Source organism: Moschus berezovskii, chromosome 10 (genome assembly GCF_049115385.1).
Source record: "Moschus berezovskii isolate FMDL1 chromosome 10, NW_MosBer_1.0, whole genome shotgun sequence".
NCBI lineage: Eukaryota > Metazoa > Chordata > Mammalia > Artiodactyla > Moschidae > Moschus > Moschus berezovskii.
In genome coordinates this window covers 101,799,409-101,825,533 of record NC_142469.1, presented here as the reverse complement: position 1 = coordinate 101,825,533, position 26,125 = coordinate 101,799,409, and the positions used below count along the sequence as shown (strand labels likewise).

Genomic DNA, 26,125 nt, shown 5'->3' with positions numbered 1-26,125 from the left:
GTGCCACTTACACACTCACGCCATCAAAGTATTAAAAATTATTACTATTGGAATAAGCAAACTGGGAGCTATCTTTTATTAAGAGTTGCTATGTTTTATTACAAACATTTCAAATATTACAGAATTTATTTCATCATTCAGATATCAGAAAATTCTAAAAAGTTTACCTCCTACATAGGAAGCACAGACTGCATTGCTCATTTCATGGGCTTCTCATTTCTCATTGCCTTCTCATTTCTCATTGCCATCTTTATGGCATGCACAAAAATGAAAAGGATTCAAACTATTGATAGGCACTGGAAAACATGAACTGAGTTAAGCCACCTTCACCCACCTACCCGTCCCATGATCCAACCTCCTTAAACTTCTTTCTTTCAGGTAAGTAAACTCCAGGTATGACTATTTTTAAGGCATTCTTATATATGACAGGTGTTAATTTTCAGATGTTATGACAGGCACAAATTTTCTGATGTTTTAACATTTACATATGGTAACTGAAATGTCAGCTGAAATGTCAGCTCTGGGTGTGCAGGCTTTTCATCCACAGCATTAGCCTAACTTCTTATCATGCATGTTCTGATATTCTAACCATTGGAGCTGAATTTGCCCATCCAGCTAAGAGGCTGTCTGAAGCTTAAGAAACTGATTTATGGGTGAGGATGAGCCTGCATATTCTTAGCATATGGTACCATCACTACTGATCAACTTTTCAGGAATATTAAAAACTATTCCTGTACTAACCAGCATGTCCTCATGGAGGGCCTCTGACAACACTACTTTGTCACTGACAGTGCCATGTGTTTCCCCAGGACATATCATATACTCTTAAAAGCCAAAGATGAAGGAAAGCTAAATATGGGGACAACAACACAGTACTCAAAGTATGTTCTACATAAGACTCTTGATTTCTCTTGCCAGAGGCTAAAAATTAACAGACACACATCATGTGTAACTGCCTTGGAAGTCTAAACTAATCTTCCCTTTATTGTTTGCAAGAAACCGGTCAAAGAAACATTCAATGTGGATGAAAAAATTCTGAACCCAGTGACATCTGTCTACATCTAAGTAGAATTTGAAAACACTGAGCAACATTTTTAGAAGGCAGATACCAAAGAACCTGTAGAATTGAGTGTCCCAACGAGTAAAAAGCTTGGGATCAACAGCTGAGACTTAAATGGAAAGGTTGAGGCTGTCCTAAAAATTACTTCTGAAAAAGGTCAACTTCTTAGTCTTAATCAGACATGAACAGCTCTCATACAACAAAAACTTTAACCCAGGAGCTCTACCATGCCCATTCCAAACAGGGAGGAAATGTCCAAGTGTTAAGACTACCAAAAAAGAAACAGCATAAATAACTGTAACAACATAACAACTTCTATTATGCATTTCCAAATCCTTTCACATCCATTAAGGTCTAAATTAAGTCTTTAATTTTTAAAAAGTGAGAACTTGTGAATCTTAAACTGTAGTGTGTGTTATCTTTCCCAAAGCTCTTTCCATGTTGACTGTAATTGTGCTTTTGATTAAAAATAGTAACAGTGAGAAAGATGTTCAAGTAAGGCTATATTATCTGCACAGACCTCTGCACACCTACAGGATAATTTTCTACACTCTATCACCTACTACTCCATTACTATTGGAGGTTTTCCATAAACACTACTTTTCCATTCTATTCTAAAAATATTCTTTCTCTGAAAGGTGGGAATCCTTGTCACCACACAAATGCAAAGACTTCTATTTCTGCTTGCTTACATCAGAGAAATATACCTGATTTTGAATTAACCACATTTAAAGGGAAAACAGCATAATTCTTAAAATCCATGAATAATCCAAAATTTTAATTGTGACCCATTATTTTCTATGAAAGACAGAAATCAAATAGAGTTGATCCACTTGTATAGGTTCTAACATGACAGAAACAAAAGCTAAAAGGAAAAGAAAGACCAAGTTTATCAGAGTTTGTAGTCTTTTATGCAGATGTAGTAATTAATTCAATGTTTCTGAGCAAAGAATGTATTTAATTTTACCTGAACGTGTGGTGGTGGTTTAGTCACTAAGTCGTGTCAGACTCTTGTAGCCCCATGGACTGTAGCCTGCTAGGCTCCTCTGACCATAGGATTTCCCAGGCAAGAATAATGGAGTTGCCATTTCCTTCTGTAAGGGATCGAACCTGAGTCTCTTGTGTCTCCTGTATTGGCAGGCAGGTTCTTTACCACTAGCGACACCTGGGAAGCCCCACTTGAATGTGAAGCAGGTGTCTATCTCCTTGTCTTCCTGGAATCATCCTTTTCTTTAATAAAAAACACCCCAACTTACCTTTGATTCAGTTCAGTTAAGTCTCTCAGTCCTATCCGATTCTTTGCAACCCCATGGACTGCGGTACGCCAGACTTCCCTGTCCACCACCAACTACTGGAGTTTGCCCAGACTCATGTCCATCCAGTCGGTGATGCCATCCAACCATCTCATCCTCTGTCATCCCCTTCTCCTCCTGCCTTCAATCTTTCCCAGCATCAGGGTCTTTACCAATGACTCAGTTCTTTGCATCAGGTGGCAAAAATATTGGAGTTTCAGCTTCAGCATCAGTCCTTCCAATGAATATTCAGGACTGATTTCCTTTAGGATTAACCAGTTTGATCTCCTTGCAGTCCAAGGGACTCTCAAAAGTCTTCTGCAACACCACAGTGCAAGGGCATCAACTCTTCAGCGCTCAGCTTTCTTTATAGTACAACTCTCACATCCATACATGCCTGCTGGAAAAACCATAGCTTGATCTATACAGACCTTTGTGGGCAAAGTGATGTCTCTGTTTTTTAATACACTGTCTAGGTTTGTCATAGCTTTTCTTCCTGGGAGCAAGCGTCTTTTAATTTCATGGCTGCAGCCACCATCTGCAATGATTTTGGAGCCCAAGAAAACAAAGTCTGTCACTGCTTCCATTGTTTCCCCATCTATTTGCAATGAAATGATGGGACCAGATGCCATGATCTTAGTTTTTTGAATGCTGAGTTTTAAACCAGCTTTTTCACTCTCCTCTTTTACTTTCATCACGAAGTTTTCCTACCTTGTGATACCTGGACTCTAAAAACAAGTTCCATCTTTGTGGTGCTGTCAACTTCGAGCAACTGACAAATTACCTAACGAGGCCGATCATATTCTCTCCCCAGGAAAATGAAATCTTATGACACGAGAATGAAATCAGTGAGTGCTGTCTTCGAGACCATGGCACCTGAAACAGATTGCTCACTAAGTGGTCCCTGGAGCCTAGATTCTTGTAGGTATGATTCTTGGCCTCCAAAGCCTAGTTGTCCAGAATTTTCTATGCCTACTGTTCTGTAACCTACCTTTTTCACTCAATAATTTATAATGGGCATCTTTCCAGACTAGTTAATACAGACTTACATCATTATTTTCAATGCATGCAAAGTACTCTAATCAGTTCTTTACTCAGATTATTTACGAAATAACTGCACACAGTAAATAGTTCTTACTATATACATATCTTTGTTAACATTTCCTATTATTTTTCAGGGTAAATCCCCAAATATGGAATTGCTGAGTTAAATGCGAATTTTACGTTCTGATACATAACAGTTGCTATTGTGGACTTCCCCTGTGCATCAGATGGTAAAGAATTTACCTGGAAGGCAGGGGGACCCAGGTTCCATCCCTGGGTCAGGAAGATACCCTGGGGAAGTACATGGCTACCCATTCTAGTATTCCTGCCTGGAGAATTCCATGGACAGAGGAGCCTGGCGGGCTGCAGTCCATGGGATCACAAAGAATAGGACATGACTGAGTAATACCCTACACTCTAAGTAGCTATTTAGAATGAGTGCATCAGTTTATAAATCTACTTATAAATCTGACCAAGAGTACACACTTCCTTCATCTTCACCAGCACTGAGAATTAGTATCATCCTTATTCCCATTCCAAACTGGGAAATACCCAAATATTAAGACTACCTACCAAGAGGAGGCATACCAGAAGTAATCAGAATAATATAATACCTTATATTAAGTTCTACCAAATTGTTTCACATCCATTAAGGTCTAAATTGAGTCTAAATTATATTGCTGACACAATCACTGAAAAATGGTGTCTTAGTTGGCTCAGATTGCCATTAAAAAATACCATAGTTTGGGGTGGCTTAAACAATAGAAACTTATGTCTCACAATTCTGGAGGCTGGAAACTCCAAGATTAAGAAGCCAAGGTAGATTTCAGATGAGACTCTTCTCTTGGTTTCTAAGTGGCTGCCATCTGGCTATAGGCTCAAATGACCCCTTCTTTGCACATGGTGGGGGCGGGGAAGGAAGTGCTGCAGAAAGGGTTAGTGAGTGTCTCTGGGTGTCTGTCTCTTCTTTTAAGGGTACTAACCCCATCATGAGGGCTCCATCCTAACCCTAATTACCTTAAAGGCCCCATCTCCAAATACCAGCACACTGGAGGACAGGGTTTCAACATAAGAATTTGAGGGAGAAACATTTGGTTTATTACAAATGGTATCTTATTTTTGCCTTTTTTTTTTTTTTGGCTGCAGTGCGTGGAACATGGGATCTTAGTTCCCCAACCAGAGATCGAGCCTGTGCCCCCTGTATTGGGAGTGCCAGGAAAGTCCCTTATTTTTGCTTTTAATTTCATTTTTTTAATTACTAGTAAAATTGAACATTTTAATATATTTATTGGTCATTTACTTTCCCTTCCCTTGGAACAGGAAGAGTACAGCATGAGCCTGGAACATTTCATCACACCAGAAAGCAAGAAAGCTACTACAAGCCACTGGAGGTGTGTCGTAAGGACTCAGAACCTGAATACGTCTGTCTGACTAGAGGTACGGCAATTTGAGTATCAAAAGGAAAGTAACTGAAATGAACTCAAACACATCCTATACGCTAAAACAGAGAAGTTCATAAAGATCCTCAGAAAAAGAAGAAAAAAAAGACAGAAAAGAACCCTCCTCCATCCCCACTGGAGAATGTCAGGGAACCAACACATGATTTTAAAAAGTGGTAGGCTAAGGCGCTTCAGTCATGTCCAACTCTTTGCGACCGCATGGTCTGTAGCCTGAAAGGCTCCTCTGTCCATGGGATTCTCCAGGCAAGAATCCTTCAGTGGGTTGTCATGCCCTCCTCCAGGGAAACTTCTCAACCCAGGGATGGAAACTGCATCTCTTCTGCACTGGCAGGCAGGTTCTTTACCACTAGCACCATCTGGGAAGCCCTAGAAAGGTTAGGTTTATTTATAGGAAATAAACCTTCCTATACAATCTATAGGGCTTCCCTCATGGCTCAGTCGGTAAAGAGTCTGTCTACAATGCAGGTCGATACCAGGGTTCGATTCCTAGGTCAGGAAGATCCTCTGGGGAAGGAAATGGCAACCTACTCCAGTATTCTTGCCTGGAGAATACTATGGACAGAGGAGCCTGGCGGGCTACAATCCCTGGGGTCTCAAGAGTCGGACATGACTTAGCAACTACACCACCTACACCACCACCACCACCACCACCGCCACCATATACAATCTATACCTCAAGACAAGTCCTTCATGTTCTTCCATATACATCATCACTATAATATTAGGTGGGAAACAAAAACATCACCTGCATCAGCTGCAAATTTCAGAAAGATACACCATATGTCACTATATACATGGAAGGGAAATTACAGGACCCACCAAGGATATAATGTACATCTTAGCTTTATCCCCCACTGTTTCTACATTTTTAAAGGTACTGAACACTAGAAAAACAACTAATCTGATTTTGTTTTCATTAAACAAAGGTATCTATAATTTTCAGTGAGAGCTCTTGATCATCATGAAAGCACCTCAGCTACTAATGTTCAGTGTTAAAATTTAGAATTTCATAAACAAAATGTAATATATATATACACAATGGAATATTATTCCGCCTTAAAGAGGAAGTAGTGGATGAACCCTGAGAACATGCAAAGTGAAATAAGCCAGTCACAAAGAGACAATTACTGTATGATCCCACTTATGCAGTCAAATACTTAGAGAAAGAAAGTAGAAGGGTGATGGTCAGGAGAAGGAGGAGAAGGAGGACAGACTAGAATGGGAAGTTAATGGATACAAGTTTCAGTTCAGGAAGATGAATAAGTTCTGGAGATGCTGGTGGTGACGGCTGCACAACAAGGTGAATGTATTTAATGTCACTGATCTTACATTTAAAAATGCTTAACATAGTAAATTTTATATTATGCATATTTCATCACAAAAATCTTAGAATGTTTAATATGTTTAAAAGTTTAGTTGACTAAATTAACATTATCCCAGCCAAATTAAAAGACATTTGACGTCTGAATTACATATTCCCTGCAGTCTCACCAACGGCAAATGTACAATTTGGGGAAAGCTTTTGGTAATACTGAAAATCCTTCCCAGGGCCCTAACTAGGAACCAATGAAATAACTAAATCAAGACATTTCATAACAGAAGTTTACTCAGTTTTTTAATGCATGTGATGAACCACATGCATAGTTAGGTCACTCACTCTACCTTCAGTCTTTCTCCATCTACAGAAGAGCACAGGAGAGAGTCTATATTGTAAATGCAGTGAAACAGATGAAGAACAATGTCCAAGCCTAGCCCTGTGCACTGTAGGCACTCGAAAAACCTTCTAGAAATCCGGATATTCAGTGACCCTTCAGCAAGATCAAAAGACCACCTGGGCTTCTCATTCAGTCCTCGAGACCACCACAGTGAGAGCGCTGAAATACATCCTGAAAGAAGGCTGCTGTGCTGTCATTGTTCTTTCCTTACTGGGGAATCTCAGCATCAATGCTGGATGGTTCAGTGTAAAACAGGTTTCATGAACCACATATCCTTTCATGGATTAAAAAAAACTTTTTTCCAGAGTTTTGGTGGTGTTGCTCATTAAGTCATCTCTGACTCATTGCCACCGCATGAACTGCAGCACACCAGGCTCCCCTGCCCTTCACTATCTCCTGGAGTTTGCTCATGACCACTGAGTCAGTGATGCTATCTAGCCATCTCATCCAATGCCACCCCCTTATCCTTTTGCTTTCAATCTTTCCTAGCATTGGGGTCTTTTCCAATGAGGCAGTTCTTGGCATCAGGTGGCCAAAGTATGGAGCTGTGGTGGGGAAAACATAATCAAACTGCCACTTGCACAGCTCCATATGAAAACTGCTGCTACTGCTGCTAAGTCACTTCAGTCGTGTCCGACTCTGTGTGACCCCATAGACGGAAGCCCACCAGGCTCCCCCGTCCCTGGGATTCTCCAGGCAAGAACACTGGAGTGGGTTGCCATTTCCTTCTCCAATGTGTGAAAGTGAAAAGTGAAAGGGAAGTCGCTCAGTCGTGTCCGACCTTTAGCGACCCCACGGACTGCAGCCTACCAGGCTCCTCCATCCATGGGATTTTCTAGGCAAGAGTACTGGAGTGGCTTGCCATTGCCTTCTCCGCCATATGAAAACTAGGAAGTTCAATATGATACATCTTTTCTAAATGAAGTCAGTTCTAAAACAAACAGTAGTGAATTCATTACTATTTCTCAGTCACAGGAAGTAACTGGCTCTCTACTCTTCTCCCAGGTCATAAAGCTCCACTGTGTTTAAAAAAAAAAAAAACAACCCTATATAGCTCCCTATATCCCTAACTCAGAATTACATACTTCTAACTCTAGAGGTCAACACCTCCCCCATCACATGGAAACACTGCTACTTTCACAGTCCTTACTAAAATAGAGCACTTAAAATTCTCCAAGGAAATTCACATCCTCCAGCCACTCTCCCACAAATTAAGTACTATGCCATAACTGAGGAACTAAACACTAGGTTTTGCTATACAAATTTATTCATATACTTACATGCACAACGGTAAACTATCAAGAGATAAGAAGGGACGGCTGAGATCCCCTCAACACAAGCGGTGGCTATCATGTACAATGTTCAGATCAGCTTCCAAACCACCCGGCCAGATCGCCAGTCCAGGAGGCCGCCTCCTGTTTGCAGCAGCTAGGTGCAAGGTGCCCTGTCACTTCACATCCACCCCAACCCCAAACCCCAGCAAACCGAGCTGCCTGGCTCCAGGGGTGAGCATCCGCCAGGGCCACAGCGCCACTCCCAGTGGCCCTGCCTGCAAGAACTCAACTCCAAGGAATGGATACCTGAGACACAACGCTAAGGGACCCCCAGGTGAATTTTCACATTCTGCAAAACCTCAGGAACAAATTATTTTCCCTTTTTTTAAAAAAAAGAACCTGCCCAACTAGGTATCCTTAAGGTGCTGCTGCACTACTGAAAAATACAAAGAGGAGGAGAGCCCTCAAGGGGGAGAAACCCAGGGCCGAGCTTCCTGTAAGGGGAGTTGACTGTCCACAAGAAGTGTTTCAAGACTTTCTGATCACCACGGCCCTTTAGCAGGTAAGTCACATCCGCCCCCGACAGGGCTGTGTCACCCTAATTTCCTTCCACAAGGCGAGAAGAACCTCACCTTTCCAACCTTGAAGTGGTGTGACAAGGAAAAGTAAGACACCTCTCCCTACTAATGGTCCAGACGGGTCAAACTTCAGAGGCGGCATCCTGCACTTTGTTTTTAAGCGCAGGCAAGAGGGGAAGAAGGGTTGGCGTTTGGAGCGGAATCCCCGTGATTTGCCAGAGGAAACGGCACCGACCAGACAGCACACGCGCCAGCCTTGCCATGCAGCTGCCACGACAGGTGACCGGGCGGCTTTGCAGACTCCCCCGCTCGCTCGGGGGGCTCCACGGAGGTGGGGGGCGGGGGTGAAAGGTGGGCAGGAGGCCGGGAGGGAAATCCACTCGGTTCAGACGCCGGGGAGGAAGAGGGGCAGCACCGTGTCCCCGGGGGAAACCGTTTTAAGGGGTTTTCTGTCTCCACAATTAAGGGGGGAAAAAAATGGCTCCAAGCCAAACGCCTCCTGATTTACACACACACACCACACACACACTCACGCGCGCGCACCCAGCTCCTCTATCGCCCCATTTTTCTGAGACAACTGAAACAAAAGGCTCAAACGGCTAAACGGCAGCCAGCGCCGCCCGGAGCCCGGGTGTCGGCCACCGTCTCCTCACCGCGCCCTCCGGAGAGCCCACGGCGGGGGCCTGCCCGCCGCGCCCCGGCCCTCCCGCCCGCGGCGCCGCGGCAGAGGGGCCAGGCCGGGGGCCCCGCGCGCCCGCCCCGGCTCCCGAGAGCGCTCCGACCGGCGCTCGGGGCCCGCCGCCGCCGCCGCCGCCGCCTCTCGAGGGCGGCAGCGCCCCGGGCCGGGACGGCGGCGACAACCGTCCGGCGGCCGCCTCACCTCCGGGCGCCGGTGGCGGCGGCCCCGCGCTCCTCCGCGCCTCTCCGCCTCCAGCAGCCCCGCGCCGCCGCCGCCGCCGCCGCCGCCGCCAGCCGCCTCCCCTCAGCGTCTCCGCCGAGTCTCCGCCTCCCTCGGCAGCCGTTGCCGCCGTTGCCGCCGCCGCCGCCGCCGCCGCCGCTGGGCCCGGCTCCGCGCCACGTGACCGCGCCACGTGACCCGGCGCGGCGGGCAGGCGCCGCCCCCCGGCCGGCCTCGCGCCCTCGCGCGCCCGCCTCGCGCCCCGCGCCGGGGACTGGACGCCCGCCGGCTCCGGGGGAGGGGGCGCCGCCGGCCTCGCCAGCCCGGCCTGGCGCTCCTCGGCCGCCTGCCGCCGACGCGCGGAGCCCGCGTCTCCGCAGCCTGGCCGGCCCCCGCCCCTCACACTGACGGGCGCTCCCGCAGCGCACACGCACCCCCGAACACCCCCCGGCGCGCGCACTCAGGCCCCACGCACGTGCCGCCCGCGCGCAGCCGGTCCCTCCGGGCCGCCGCCACACCGCCTGGGCAGCGGTGGAAACAGTCTGAACCCCGCTCCCTTGAGGGATCCTTCCTCAGCCGGGAACGGAATAGGTTCGGGTGCCGTCTCAACTTCATTTGAGCCGGCCGTGGATGTCACACCCGGTCTGGAGTTGAAAGTCTCCAGAAAGCGCACGTTGCCTCTTGCAGGGAGCCACCGTCTGTCTCCGTGAAAACAGTCAGTGAAGTGCCTTTGATGGTGATGATCTCGGAGACACCGTATCTTTTTTTCAGTGGCTCTTATGGGGAAAAGCCTGGATAGCTTCATTTTAACTCACACAGAGAAAAAGCATCCACAGCCTTTTTCCCCCCTGTTAAACTGATGTCCTGCTAGGGACAGAAACTTGATACACGTGTCCTTCATTTTCCATCACGTACACAGAAATAGCGTTGATGGTTCTGTGGCTGTTCACGTATGTGTAGTTAGAAAAGACGAGAGTGCCATCCTTTCTCTTTTTATTTTAGGCTTGCGTGCGTGCATACTCTGCTCAGTCGTGTCCGAACATGCCCGATATAATTAAATGTAGCAGCCAATCTTTACAAGCCTTCGCTGCTTTCTTCGATTTTTGCCTATTTGCCAAATTTTTCAGATCAGCTTCAGCTTTAAGAATTCTGGCGTCTGTGATTTTCTGGTTGTCAGAAAGAAGAATTGGGCTAGAGTCTTTAAATTCTGAAATTCCGTGCCTATGATTTCACAAATGTTGGCAAGTGCTGCCTAGATTGTTTTAAATTTTTAGAAGTTAATTTTTAAGCAATATTTGCCCCACGATCATATGCACATAAGTAAAATGTGTACGAGAGAAGTAGGAGCATACACGTTTTGTAACATCTCTAAAATTAATTTTGAAACCTTTCAGAAGTAAAAACTACATTTAAGTGTTAGAATCGGAGAAGGCAATGGCAAGCCACTCCAGTACTCTTGCCTAGAAAATCCCATGGATGGAGGAGCCTGGTAGGCTGCAGTCCGTGGGGTCGCTAAGGGTCGGACACGACTGAGCGACTTCACTTTCACTTTTCACTTTCACACATTGGAGAAGGAAATGGCAACCCACTCCAGTGTTCTTGCGTGGAGAATCCCAGGGAAGGGGGAGCCTGGTGGGCTTTCATCTATGGGGTCACACAGAGTCGGACACGACTGAAGTGACTTAGCAGCAGCAGCAAGTCTTAGAATACCTTAAACATAAAAGATAATACTCATTCAATGAAATGAGTATTATGCTTCAACTGAGGGTTAAATTTTATACTAAAGTCTGTGGAGCAACCAAAGGAAGTATATACAATATGGCCCTTACTCTAAAAATGTACAGACTCTAACCAGAATTATTTAAAATACATACATTTTTTAAAAATCTGTTTCTCTTTCTCACACACATACACACATGCACGTGTGTGTGCACACTAACTTGGATCAGGCAATCAGGACCTGGAGAAAATTTTGAAAAACATTACCCTGACTATTAGACCTTAAAAAATTAGCAAAAGGAGTAAAGATGAAAATATGCAGTTGAAGAACTTTCTTGACTTAACAAATGCAATGAATGTAACAGTCTAACAATGATTTAACATACCATTAAGACTGAACAACGTGGGTGTTCTTTCTTCTGCAAAATGAAAAAATATTAACCTTGAAACCACTCTTCTCATAATACTATAGTTTTCCTTATGGCTCACATGTGCAAACTGTTTTTTATGCAAGCACTGTGGGCACACATACAGCCAGCTCTCAGCAGAACTGCAAAGGCTCTCAGGACTCATGTCCACCTCTGTAGTTTCCCACTGCGGGAGCAGTGATGTGAATGGTCTTCGAAGCAAGTATCTTCGTAGAAGTCCTGCTTCTACCGCTTAGGAACAAGTGTTAACAGGAACAATATGCTTAACACTGTTTCTTTAACAGTACATTCAAGTAACAGCATCTACCTCACACGACTGCTGAAAGAATTAAATGAAACAATTTATGTAAAGCACGTAGTGTAGTGCCTGATACATAAAACAGGTACTCAACCAAAATAATAGCTCAGGTTTATTAAATACTTATCACAAGCCAAATGCTGTGTCTTGTTGGTTCTTACTGTTCCTTCTGCTCCCTGTCACTCTGGGTGGGTGTCCTTCATCTCCCTGCCCTTACCTCCACCAGCCCCTTCCCTATTCCCTCTCTCTGCCTTTTCAGGATGAAAATGGCTTCCTCAAGACATTTCAGAGGAACGTCCCTGCTGGGTCAGTGGCTAAGACTCTGCACTCCCAGTGCAGGGGGAACTAGAACCCATATGCTACAACTAAGTTTGCAGGCCAAAACGAAGACCTGGTGCAGCCAAATTAATTATTTTTTTAAAAGACGTTTTTACTTGAAGGCTAATTTACAGAGGTCTATTGAATCAGTTGTAAATCAGCATTTTAGGCTTAAAAAAAAATCTTTCAAATTTTTTATGAAATAAAAATTACCTATTATGTAAAATCTGAGGAAACTAGGGGCAATTAAGAAGGAGATCTGGCAATAGGGACCCTATCAATGACCTTTGGAATCCCACTGGTCCAACAATTCTCATCTTATTGTGCTTAAAATAGTTTTAAATATTAGACAATTAGGCAACACACTTGAAGAAATTAAATCAATTCCCAATAACTGTTGAATGACAATTACTAAAGGAAAGCATCTCTCCTGTGACATTCGTGATTGTGACTCTGTTAACTGGCTGTCCTTTAGCTCCAGGTTCAAGTCTGAGATAAACGTCTTACTACCCTGACCAAGTACCTGCAAGTTCTGGGAGATACACGAGTTTTCTTTGAAAGTTATACTATCCTTGTACCTGACTTGGGTCACACAATGAGCTCAGAACTCAAACTGGATCTGATAGGCCTCTGGTATCACTATGACAACTGGGTGACAATGTAAATATTTCACACTCATCAGTGTTTGGCTGTGCACCCATGAAGGAGTGCGCGGCTAGTGTGATGGTTGAGCACAACTGTACTGGTCCAAGGCTGGGCATGATGACATAAGGATCAGAAATCAGAGCTGGGTGCCTGGGTGGGTCTCTGTGCCCTCTCTCTTTGCTTCTCTGCACCCCTCCCTCCCCGTCACATTACTCTTACACATCCAGATACTGAAGATCCAGAAGCTCTCCCCTCAAGGCCTCCTTCCTGCCTGCCTCACATCCAGCATCCCTAGTCACATCTCCCCTCCCTCATGGCCAGGGCAGAATCCAGAGCCCAGAGTTTCTGCTGCCGCAAGCCCTTCTGCCACTAAGACGTTCAGCACAGGGAATGGAAGCCTGGATCTAGATAGAGGGAGACAGGAAATGTCCATAGCACAGGAGCTATAGCCTTTGGAGAATAAGATGCAAGCCTTTTGTCTTTCAGAATGTCCCAAGAGCCCAAAATGCCAGCGCCAGCTTCAGCTGCATTAGGGAAAGGCAGCCTTCAGAGTAAGGGGAGTATACCCGCGGGCCGCGGCACTCTCTGTACTGTTTCTCTTGGCCCTGGGTCCCACCGGTCACATTTTGAGAAGGACCCTTATGAGCTGCAGCACAGCCTGTGAAGGGTGACCAGGATGGAAGGGCTCTGCTGCTGCTGCTGCTGCTAAGTCGCATCAGTCATGTCTGACTCTGTGTGACCCCATAGATGGCAGCCCACCAGGCTCCCCCGTCCCTGGGAGTCTAGAGGCAAGAACACTGGAGTGGGTTACCATTTCCTTCTCCAATGCATGAAAGTGAAAAGTGAAAGGGAAGTCATTCAGTCGTGTCCGACTCTTAGCGACCCCATGGACTGCAGCCCACCAGGCTCCTCCATCCATGGGATTTTCCAGGCAAGAGTACTGGAGTGGGTTGCCATTGCTCTGGAAGCCATTATAATGCTTGGTAATTAATGCTTCTATAAGCCATTATAGCATTCTGTTATAATGCTATGGGTGCAGTCGAGCTCAGCTGCTTCAGTCGTGTCTGACTCTTTGCGACCCTGTGGACTGTAGCCCACCAGGCTCCTCTGTCCATGAGATTATCCTGGCAAGAATGCTGGAGTGGGTTGCTATCTCCTCCTCCAGAGGATGTTCCTGACCCAGGGAGCAAGCCCGTATCTCCTTCAGCTCCTGCATTGGCAGGTGGATTCTTTACCAGTGAGCCACCTGGGGAGCCCGTTATGTTATACTGTTTTAGCAATAGATGTTGAAGAAAATAGGAATGTTTAACCTAAAAGAAATAGAAGACTATGCTAATGAGTATGATCATGTGGTGAGAGTATTAGTCCTTTTTCATTATTTATTGAGATCCTACTTTGCACCAAACATGGTCCAAATCAAGAACTGATGTGTGTGCATTTATGGAAGCAGAACTTGATTCAGATAAGGAAGAGCCTTCTAACTGGGTGGTCCATCAGGGAAGTGGCAGCCTTGTGAAGTGGCCTTGAGCCCACCCATGCGTCTCCTTTCACTCTGGGGAGCTGGGCTGGACACTCGGGGAGCTACTGTGAGACCCTCCTCTTCTCTCAGCCCCACAGCCTGGAGCCTCCACTCAGCTCACTGCTGCTGCTTCCTCACCCCACTGAGTGCTCCGGAGCAAAGGTAATGCCTGATGCGACATCTGGGACCAAAAGTACTGCTTAGCTCACTCTGGAAAGGAAAAGATGGGAAGAGCTGACTCACTGGAAAAGACCCTGATGCTGGGAAAGATTGAGGGTGGGAGGAGAAGCGGGTAGCAGAGGATGAGATGGTTGGATGGCATCACCGACTCGATGGACATGAGTTTGAGTAAACTCCGGGAGACAGTGAAGGACAGGGAGTCCTGGCGTGCTGCAGAATATGGGGTTGCAAAGAGTCGGACACAACTTAGCAACTGAGCAACAGGAGAAAATGACTTTGAAAAGGAAGAGAGAGTTTTCATCGTCGCCGCCTTCCCCACATCCAGGAGTAGAGAGGAGGTGAGTGAGCTACAAACTTTGCCCACACTTGAAGCTTCATTCTCACTCCCAATCCTACCAGTGCTGAGGGTCCTTCAGGCAGCCCTGAGTGCTGACCAGACCCTGTCCGAGTAGGTAACTGTAGTTGTGTACAAATTTTTTTCTATAAGTCAGTGGTCTTCCAGAAGGCACCGAAGTGGCCTTATAAGCAACTGTTGAGGCAAGCAGATGCTTTTTTTTTTCTGGTGATGTCCTAAAACTCCCGCACCTCCTGATATGCATAATTGGTCTCTGGGAAGGAAGAGGAGTGATTTCAGGTCAGTGACCCCTACAGCCTTTTCCTGGTTCAGTATTGAGGCCATGAGACACCAGCCATGGCTTGGAGCCTCCACAGTGAAGGTACTAAGACAGCAGAGAAGACGGCATCGCAGCCACACCGGGAGCCGGGCGGGGGCAGCTGCACGCACACCCAGGGCGGGGCTCGACAGTGTGGACTCAAACCTCAGGAGGCTGGCTGCCCCTGGGAAGCTGAGGGGCAGGACAGCCACGGAGCTGGGAGCTGAGGGCTGTCGCGTTGGAACTGTGGATGATCAGGGAGGTAACCCTGTAATCCGAAATATAACAGCAGTAACGATTTCACGCGAACATCAGACACCGCAAACACTTAGCTGTTACTCTGTCCTCCGTAACCTGGTTGTTACATCCTCTTTTGGCTTTTGCTTTAGCCACCACATGGAAGAACTAGTCAGAATGTGAGGAGAACAGACATGGTCACGAGGCCCAGGGTTACCTCCGTACCGTCACTTGGTGATGGGGAGCTTGAAACCATTCTCCACTTCTCTAACCTTCACTGCTCAGCTTGTAAAAGGGGCTGGCGGTGTTGGTCCCTAGTTCTTCTGGACTCTAGAGTTCCATAGCTCATTTGAACAGATTTGTTAATAGAAAGACTTAGGGCCCTGTCCTAACCTGAGACTTGTCTATAGTTTGCACTATTCATACCAACCTGTCAGGAATGTTTCTTTTGACTGGGCTGAATGAAAGTAAAGGACAGGGTGGGCTGCCGGGGGGTGGGGGCTTGACTGCATGTAGTTTTAGACCTCGGTGGACTTGTTAAAGTATAAAGTGCCAAAATGAGTTTGCAAAGTGTTTGTACGTGTGTGTTTTCGTCGCTAAGTCATGCCTGACTCTTTGCAATCCTATGGACTGTAGCCCGCCAGGCTCCTCCGTCCATAGGATTTCTCAGGCAAGCATACTGAAGTGGGTCGCCTTTTCTGTCTCCAAGGGATCTTCCTGATCCAGGAATCCAACCCGCATCTCCAGCATGGGCATGTGGACTCTTTAACCCTGATCCTTAGTTTCTCTACATCCAATTCACCCAATTTACATTTCTTAAGCTGAGAAGGCTACAGAAGAGGAACAAGCATTTTAAAATCACATTTCTGCCTCCACACCATCCTTTCCTTTTCTGTGTCCCTGCTTCTTTATTCACCCTTTTCTTCCCTTGACCATGAATCCAAAATACACTTGGTTGCCAGGACAAAGTCACTAACAGGATCCATGTTCAAGTACTTGTCTATTCTGCAGAGGCCTGCCATAAATCTGAGAATATAAGCGCAGCAAACACGGCTGAAGCAACCACCCTTCTCCTCTCTTGCCTGGTAACAGAGCCCAGTGTGTTAAGCCTGTCCACATCCACAAACTGGTGCTCCCGGAAGCCTGGCCTCAGCCCACCCCCACTGGGATCACGGCCCCTGGTTCACAGGGTGGATCCCAGGCCAGAAACACACCTTCTAGATCCACCTCAAACTTCTTGATGGAAACCCTGGTGTCGGGGGCTGGGCATCCTGTGTGGTAAGGCACCCCACAGGTGATCTGAGGCACACAGAGAATCACTGCTCTTCAGCCATCTTGACCATTCTACTCTCTTCCCTTAGAAACAGGCAAGTGATCCCATTCTGGTCAGTTAAACCTGAGTTCTAGGGAAACCTTTGAAAACAGCTTCTGCTGATGCTGCTGCTAAGTTGCTTCAGTCATGTCCGACTCTGTGCGACCCCACAGACGGCAGCCCACCAGGCTCCGCCGTCCCTGGGATTCTCCAGGCAAGAACACTGGAGTGGGTTGCCATTTCCTTCTCCAAAGAATGAAAGTGAAAAGTGAAAGTGAAGTTGCTCAGTCGTGTCCGACTCTTAGCAACCCCGTGGACTGCAGCCTACCAGGCTCCTCCGTCCATGGGATTTTCTAGCCAAGAGTACTGGAGTGGGGTGCCATTGCCTTCTCTGTTGAAAACAGCTACTTAGCTCCAAAAAAGAAATATAAGGACATTCTTCTAGGGAGTCTGTGGGCTCTAATTGTTTTCTTAATAATACTAAAACATCGTTTACATTTTTATTCTCATTCTCTCATAAACGTACACTGGTCTTCTCTAGACGTTCCAGGAAATGGCGATTCCACATCAGATTGGGTGCCAAAGCAGACATGAGAGCCCACTTGTTCTCTAATAAAAAACCCATTACAGAGATTTGTTTTTTAAAAAAGCAAATACATAAAAGTAAAACAATGCCACTCTTCCCACAAGATTTTGTTGTTGTTGCTTTGGAAAACATAGTTGGTTTTAATCAACATATAAAAATGTATTGTTAAGAACTAATAAATGTTTTTCAAATTCCTACTTTAATTTATATAAATGGTAAACATAGAAGTGGTTCAGTGGTAAAGACTCCACCTGCCAATGCAGGAGATGCAGGAGATGTGGGTTCGATCCCTGAGTCAGAAGGATTCCCCTGGAGAAGGAAATGGCAACCCACTCCAGTATTCTTGCCTGGAAAATCCCTTGGACAGAGGAGCCTAGTGGGCTACAGTCCATGGAGTGGCAAGGAATCAGATATGATTGAGTGACTGAGCACACACAGAGACATCAATAGCTCTAACCCATATTATATTTTTTTTAAAGCTCTTTGGGGTTCTTTATTCTTAAGAATGTAAAGGATAAATCCTGAGAAAGTGTAAGGGCTTCTCCTTGGGGCAAGGATACTGTGGCTGCTGCTGCTGCTGCCATCTTGTGACCACGAGGAGTCAGTCACACAACCAGGAAGGCAAGGCAGAGAGAGTCTGTGAGGCCGCTTTGACCCTCTGAAGCCCCAACCCTAGTATGTATTCTACAAGCTTTCACCATCTTTAAATGTCTTACTCTCTGAGATAATAAATCCCCTTCTTGCATAGACAGTTTTCGGTTGAATTTCCTCTTACCAGCTGAAAAAATCTTCCCAACCATTGTAATCTACATTTAGCTCTGAGGACCTCAATGACCTTTTTTTAAAAAAAAATTATTATTTTTATTTTATTTTTTGGCTGTGCTGGGTCTCTGTTATCGTACGTGGGCTTTCTCCGGTTCTGGCGAGCACCGGCTACTCTTCGTTGCGGTGTGTGGGCTTCTCATTGCGGTGGCTTCTCTTTTTCAAAGCTCAGGCTCTAGGGCATTCAGGCTTCAGAAGTTGCAGCTCCTGGACTCTAGAGAACAAGCTCAGTAGTAGTCGCACACAGGCTTAGCTGCCCCAAGGCATTTGGGATCTTCCTGGACCAGGGGTCAACTGGTGTCCCTTGGATTCTTAACCACTGGACTGTCAGGGAAGTCTGACTTCAATGACTTTACATCCATTTTGCTCATGTTTCCATAAACAGGATCAGTGACATTATTTACCAAATGAAGACCCTGAAGCCCCAAGACAGAACTTACAAAAGAATAGAGAATAAGATGTGATAAAGCTGTCATTCAGGAACTTAACAGAAATCATAAGCACTCTAAAAAAGCCGATGCCAAAGAGACAGCCAAATCACAGTGAGAATATATGAGAACTCACACATTTAGGAAAGCAAATCTCTTGATTAAGACTATGGACTTAAACCATTACAGTCTCTGTTTTGTAAAAATAATACTTTTTATGTAAATGCTAGCCATTTTCAGTTTAGTTCAGTAAAAAGCTTAAATTTAAAATGGCAAATTTGGAGAATCAGAGACTGATTAAAGTGATGTTTAGCAATAAGACAGATGAATACAAATATTGTCATGCCTATATAATTAAGCATTGCTCCAATGAGAATCACTTATTAGATACTTAATAACTTTTGTTATATAAAAAACTAGAGGACTTCCCTAGTAGTCCAGTGGTTAAGAGTCCACCTGCCAATGCAGGGGACATGGGTTCAACCCCTGCTCCAGGAAGATTCCACATGCTATGGGGCTACTAAACCCTCATGCCCCAGCTTCAGAGCCTGGACTCTAGAGCCCGTGCTCTGCAGCAAGAGAAGCCATGGTGACAAAAGGCCCCCTCACTGCAACTGGAAAGTAATCCCCACCCACCCCAAGTAGAGAAAGCCAGATGGAATACAGCAGTGAAGACCCAGAACAACCAAAACAAAAAATAACCTCCAAAGCTCTGAAAGATTGAAGTAGTATTCACTGTTAGGCACCAGACTATAGAAGAGATTGAAACAGCAATCTTACGTTGAATGTCACCCTGAAATAGGTAAGTGATCCACATTGATTATACTGCATAACCCTACTCACACCTGCAAAATAATGCAAGAGTTTGGAATAGTGTTTCAGAGATGGCTAGTTGTCCACCACAGCCTTATCACGTGATAGGGCTGCAACTAGGAAGTCTCTGCCCAACCAGGGACAACATTTCCCAGAATCCTGTTCTGCCTAAGTGGGGCCATATGCCTGATGCTCACCAGTAGAATGTGAGAGAAGTAAACATGTGTCACTTCTGGCCAAGGCAGTTAAGAATTGGGTGTGTTTCTCCATCCTATCTTTTCCCCTGGATGACAGCTCAACACAAAGAATGTGAAGCCCCAGGGAACAAAGCCATCAGATGGAAAGGGCCTGGATTTCTAAATCACTCATAATGGAGAAGGCAATGGCAAGCCACTCCAGTACTCTTGCCTAGAAAATCCCATGGATGGAGGAGCCTGGTAGGCTGCAGTCCATGGGGTCGCTAAGGGTCGGACACGACTGAGCGACTTCACTTTCACTTTTCACTTTCACACATGGAGAAGGAAATGGCAACCCACTCCAGTGTTCTTGCGTGGAGAATCCCAGGGACGGGGGAGCCGGGTGGGCTTCCGTCTGTGGGGTCACACAGAGTCGGACACGACTGAAGCGACTTAGCAGCAGCAGCAGCATGATGGAGAGCAACAAGAAATACCTGCATGGGACTGCTAAAGGAGTGCAAAATAAATTTCATTTTTTAAAACCTTTAAATACTGCAGTTAATGTTAACATTAGCTTCCCTGGTGGCTCAGTGGTCAAGAATCCTCCTGCCAATGCGGAAGACCCGGGTTCAATCCCTGGGTTGGGAAGATGCCCTGGAGACAGGAATCATAACCCACTCCAGTAGTCTTGCCTGTAGAATCCCAAGGATGGAGGAGCCTGGCGGGCTACAATCCATGGGGTCGCAAAGAGAATTGGACACCACTTAGCAACTAAATAACAACGATGTTAACCTAGAATAGATGCTGGGCTATCTCGAACTGTTGAAGCTCTAAGTAAGCATCAGAAAAGTTTTTTACTTTAGCAGAAAAAAACCCAAACTTCATACTTACTATTGTATGCCTGTCTCCAGTGCCTGGAATGGTAGCAGGTAGGAATTAGTTCAGTTCAGTCGCTCAGTCGTGTCTGACTCTTTGCGACCCCATGGACTGCAGCATGCCAGGCTTCCCTGTCCATCACCAACTCCTGGAGCCTGCTCAAACTCATGTCCATTGCATCAGTGATGCCATCCAACCATCTCATCCTCTGTTGTCCCCTTCTCCTCCTGCCTTCAGTCTTTCCCAGCATCAGGGTCTTTTACAATGGGTTGGTTCTTCGCATCAGGTGGCCTAAGTATTGGAGTTTCAGCTTCAGTATCAGTCCTTCCAATGAATATGCGAGACTGATTTCCTTTAGGATTGACTGGTTGGATCTCCTTGCAGTCCAAGGGACTCTCAAGCGTCTTCTCCAACACCACAATTCAAAAGCATCAATTAAATATGTGATGACTGACTGACTGATTGAATGAATGAACAAATCAATGGATGGATAGATGGTGCATGAAAATATTCTGTTCATGTGGAAACTATAATAGTTTGGAATAAAATAATACTAAAGAAACAGTGTCAGACTTTATTTTTTTGGGCTCCAAAATCACTGCAGATGCTGATTGCAGCCATGAAATTAAAAGACGCTTGCTCCTTGGAAGGAAAGTTATGACCAACCTTGATAGTATATTAAAAAGCAGAGACATTACTTTGCCAACCAAGGTCCGTCTAGTCAAGGCAATGGTTTTTCCCGTGGTCATGTATGGATGTGAGAGTTAGACTGTGAAGAAGGCTGATCGCCGAAGAATCGATGCTTTTGAACTGTGGTGTTGGAGAAGACTCTTGAGAGTCCCTTATACTGCAAGGAGATCCAACCAGTCCATTCTAAAGGAGATCAATCCTGGATGTTCATTGGAGGGACTCATGCTAAAGCTGAAACTGCAATACTTTGGCCACCTCATGCGACGAGTTGATTCACTGGAAAAGACTCTGATGCTGGGAAAGGTTGGGGGCGGGAGGAGAAGGGGACGACGGAGAATGAGATGGCTGGATGGCATCACCGACTCTGTGGACATGAGTTTGAGTGTACTCCGGGAGTTGGTGATGGACAGGGAGGCCTGGCGTGCTGTGATTCATGGGGTCGCGGAGAGTCGGACACGACTGAGCGACTGAACTGAACTGAAGTATTTGTGGGGACGGTTCACATGTTAACTAGTATTTATTTCTGGATATTTTGAGTAAAGGAATAACTGGAGGCATTAAAGAATAAGTAGACTGGGCAATCACTTGGCAGGCTTGTGAGATGTGGTAGAGAAGGTTCAGCTTGGAAAGGTGGTCAGACCATGAGTTTTATCTTTTTATTCTCTGGTCTTTAAAATGAGTGATTACATATACTAGCTATGGAGTCTACATTTATCTATTTTAATAATGAGTACTGTTTTTTATCTTTTATTTATTATTTTAAGAAGTAAAAGTATATGAGATGAGAAATCCATATCTTTCTATGGTTTTCATCACATCCCAAAGTAATCAGTGTAACTTAAGTACATGTGGTAATTGGCATGCAACCCTACAGGAATTCGTCAGCTTCTGATGTTCTGGCCTTGCAACCCTAAACACATACAGTGATAACAATGAATATCAATTGGCATGACAGTAAGAAAGATATTTGGTTTCGATATTAGTTTTAAGAAAAACTTATATCTTTTTTCTTTTTTTTGGCCGTGTCGCACAACTTGCAGGATCTCAGTTCTCTCATCAGGGATTGAACTTAGTCCACGGGCACTGAAAGCCCAGAATCCTAACCACTAGGCCACCAGGGAACTCCTGAAAAACTTGTCTTATATGAACATTTTTAGAGATTAGAGAGAACATATGTGTTGACATTTCTCTAAAGAAGAATTCTAATTTATCTTAATAAGGTTGAAAGATGGAATGGGAGGTTGGTTTGGAGAAATAAGATAACACAAAGTCCACAGAAGGGATAGTTTTCCTAGAAATTTTTCTATTGAAAAATATATCTATTTGTTATATATGAATATAATCAATATATTGTATAGTAAATATGATCATTATAATAACTAAATATTATATACATATTTTGTGTTAAATGGTGCATACTTTCTGCTAACCTTCTAGCATCTCCTGAACAAAAGAAGAGATGCTATGGAAAGTAGACTTGTTGCTTGCTGCTGCTGCAGCTGCTAAGTTGCTTCAGTCGTGTCCGACTCTGTGCGACCCCATAGACGGCAGCCCACCAGGCTCCCCCGTCCCTGGGATTCTCCAGGCAAGAACACTGGAGTGGGTTGCCATTTCCTTCTCCAGACTTGTTGCTTAGCAACCTGAAATCGTGAGACATATCCTCTTTCATTGCCTTGATTTTAAATCAGGCTCTTCAAGGGCAACTATGTGATAAATGAAAAAATGTGAGAACTCGCAATGCTAGCACCATGCAATGAGCTTTAGGAACAAAGCTAGGTATGTTGCCATGTATTAGGATGTTGAGATTAGTTTAGAAAATACTAATTTTACCCTGGAACACTCTCTCTTTTCCCTGTAGTGATCACTCTTATTTAAAAAGTTTCTTGCTAAAGTGGTAACTATCTGAAGAGTTGACTATGTTAATTAGCTTGAATGCATTCATTATTTCACAATATATAGGTTTCTCAAATCATCAAATTGTATACCATAAATATATACAACTCTTAGCTGTCAAATATACCTCAGTAAAAACAAAAATATCTTACTTCTAAAGACAAAATAGATTAAGTCAAAATAAAATAGGAAAAACTATTTTGAATTTAATAAAAATTAAAACACAGTTACAAAAAATAGCCCTTGCTGATGAAGACATACCTTTCCAGAGTGTGTGTGTGTGTGTCTTTTTTTTTTTTAATAGTAAAGGAGTGTGGAAGCTTAAGGGTAAATTTAGGTCTGAGGCCAAGAAAACCTTTGTAAAGCTTTCTGTACAGTGGTCTTAAAAGAAGGAAAAGATAGATAGATAGATACTGTTTTTAATCTCCAAATGTGGAATGTTATTAAAATAGGAAATTACGCTTTTTTGCCAATACAAGATAATTGCATTATTTCTCTGGTAGAAATTGTCTGAAACCCAAATCTAGTTCATTTATTCCAATATATTGCTTCTAAGGAGAAAAAAATAATATAGTTTGTAACAGCACTTTATTTCACTTAACGTGACACAGGGAGCAAGGAAGAATAAATTCTAGGGCATGGAAATCTGGATCCCCAAAGCAGAGATAAAAGCGTATCTATGCTTTTAAAACTCTTGGTCAGGGCTCCTCCTGCTGGAATAACTTATTCAGTATCATGATAGCCGACTCCTGGTCAAGATTCAAATTTTTAACAAATGTTAAATTTTTAACAGTGTTTCATGGTCAATAAGTCACAAATTCCTTTTTCATGGCAACGATGGCAGGGAGAAAGATTTCGCATTAAGTGCTCATTTATTAATAAAAGGTCCCTGTCACATTTCCCGTTTACCCTATAATTGATGTTTACATTGAGAGTCTGGTTAACATTTACAGAGGACTTTTGACCTGTCTGGCAGTATTCTAAGTACTTAAATACTGCTATTCATTTCTCTCTCACAACTATATGAGGGAGGGCTCCTGTCATCTTCATTTCATGTGTGAGGAAACTGCAAGGCATGCAGAAATGGATCTATTTGCTACATAATTTGCTTTTTTTCATGTTATTGGAAATGGCATTCCTAAAATTTCATTTTTCAACTTTTAATTTCTAGTATGTAGGGATAAAATGGTTTTTGCTTATTCATATGCTGATTGCAGCCATGAAATTAAAAGACGCTTACTCCTTGGAAGGAAAGTTATGACCAACCTAGATAGCATATTAAAAAGCAGAGACGTTACTTTGCCAACAAAAGTCCATCTAGTCAAGGCTATGGTTTTTCCCGTGGTCACGTATGGATGTGAGAGTTGGACTGTGAAGAAAGCTGATCGCCGAAGAATTGATGCTTTTGAACTGTGGTGCTGGAGAAGACTCTTGAGAGTCCCTTGGACTGCAGGGAGATCCAACCAGTTCATTCTAAAGGAGATCAGACCTGGGTGTTCATTGCAAGGACTGATGCTAAAACTGAAGCTCCAATACTGTGGCCACCTCATGCGGCGAGTTGACTCACTGGAAAAGACTCTGATGCTGGGAGGGATTGGGGGCAGGAGGAGAAGGGGATGACAGAGAATGAGATGGCTGGATGGCATCACCGACTCAATGGAGGTGGGTTTGAGTGAACTCCGGGAGTTGGCGATAGACAGGGAGGCCTGGCATGCTGTGATTCATGGGGTCGCAGAGAGTTGGACACGACTAAGCGACTGAATTGAACTGAACTGATAGCATTCTATGACTGCTTATTTATTAGTTCTTTTTTTAATAGCTCATAAAGTTGTCAACATACATAATCTGTTGTTTGTGAATACAACAGTTTTACATATTCCTTTACAGTCTGCATGCCTGCGATTTCTTTTTCTTCATTAACTGCTTCAGCTAAAATTTCCAGTATAATGTTGGGCAGGAATGGTAAAGGGGCGTCCCTGGTGGCTCAGTGGTAAAGAATCTGCCTGCAATGCAGGAGATGGGAGTTCGATCTCTGGGTGGGGAATATCCCCTGAAGAAGGAAATAGCAACCGACTCCAGTGTTCTTGCCTGGAAAATCCCATGGACAGAGAAGCCTGGTGGGCTACATTTCATGGGGTTGCAAAAGAGTCGGACACGAACGACTAAAAACAACAAGGAATGGTAAAAGTGGATATTCTTACTTGTTCCCAATTTTAGGGTGGAAGTATTCAGTCTTTGCTATTATATGTGAATTGTAATTATTTTAACAGATGCATTTATCATATTGAGGATGTTCCCATATTTTCCTAGTTTTTGGAGAGTTTTATGATGAATGGGTGTTAAATTTTGTTAAATACCTTTATGCATATATTTAGTGCTCATATGGTTTTTCTTCTGTATTCTGTTAATGCAGTGAGTTATAAATTACACTGACTTATTTTCATTTTTCTTAGTTCCCCAACCAGGGATCAAAGCTGGGCCCCAGCAATGAAAGCACAGAGTCCTAACCACTGGACCGCCAGGGAATTCCCAACACTGATTGATTTCCAAGTATTGTTCAATTGATCATAATGTATTATTTTTGTTATATATTATTGGCGTTCAGCTGCTCAGTCATATCCGATTCTTAGAAACCCCATGGACTGCAGCATGCCAGGCTTCCCCATTCATCACCAACTTCAGGAGCTTGCTCAAACTCATGTCCATCGAGTTGGTGATGCCATCCAACCATCTCATCCTCTGTCGTCCCCTTCTCCTCCTGCCTTCAATCTTTCCCAGCATCAGGGTCTTTTCAAATGAGTCAGTTCTTCGCATCAGGTAACCAAAGTATTGGAGTTTCAGCTTCAGCATCAGTCCTTCCAATGAACACCTAGGACTGATCTCCTTTAGGATGAACTGGTTGGATCTCCTTGCAGTCCTAGGGACTCTCAAGAGTCTTCTCCAACACCACAGTTCAAAAGCATCAATTCTTTGGCACTCAACTTTCTTTATAGTCCAACTCTCAAATCCATACAAGACTACTGGAAAAACCATAGCTTTGACTAGACAGACTTTTGCCAGTAAAGTAATGTCTCTGCTTTTTAATATGCTGTCTAGGTTGGTTATAGCTTTTCTTCCAAGGAGCAAGCGCCTTTTAATTTCATGGCTGCAGTCACCATCTGCAGTGATTTTGGAGCCCGCCAAAATAAAGTCTGTCACTGTTTCAATTGTT

The 26,125-nt window shown here is 44.5% G+C and overlaps 1 protein-coding gene across 2 annotated transcripts in view; it reads right to left on the bottom strand.

Annotated features, from left to right (window-relative positions):
- TULP4 (TUB like protein 4) overlaps nucleotides 1-9,461 on the bottom strand; it is a 192,626-nt gene extending 183,165 nt beyond the window's left edge. For both annotated transcript variants that reach the window (XM_055433075.2, XM_055433076.2), the window contains exon 1: nucleotides 9,304-9,461. The gene's annotated coding sequence lies outside the window, so the exon portion shown is untranslated. The remainder of the gene's footprint in view (nucleotides 1-9,303) is intronic.
- Nucleotides 9,462-26,125: the final 16,664 nt, after the last annotated feature.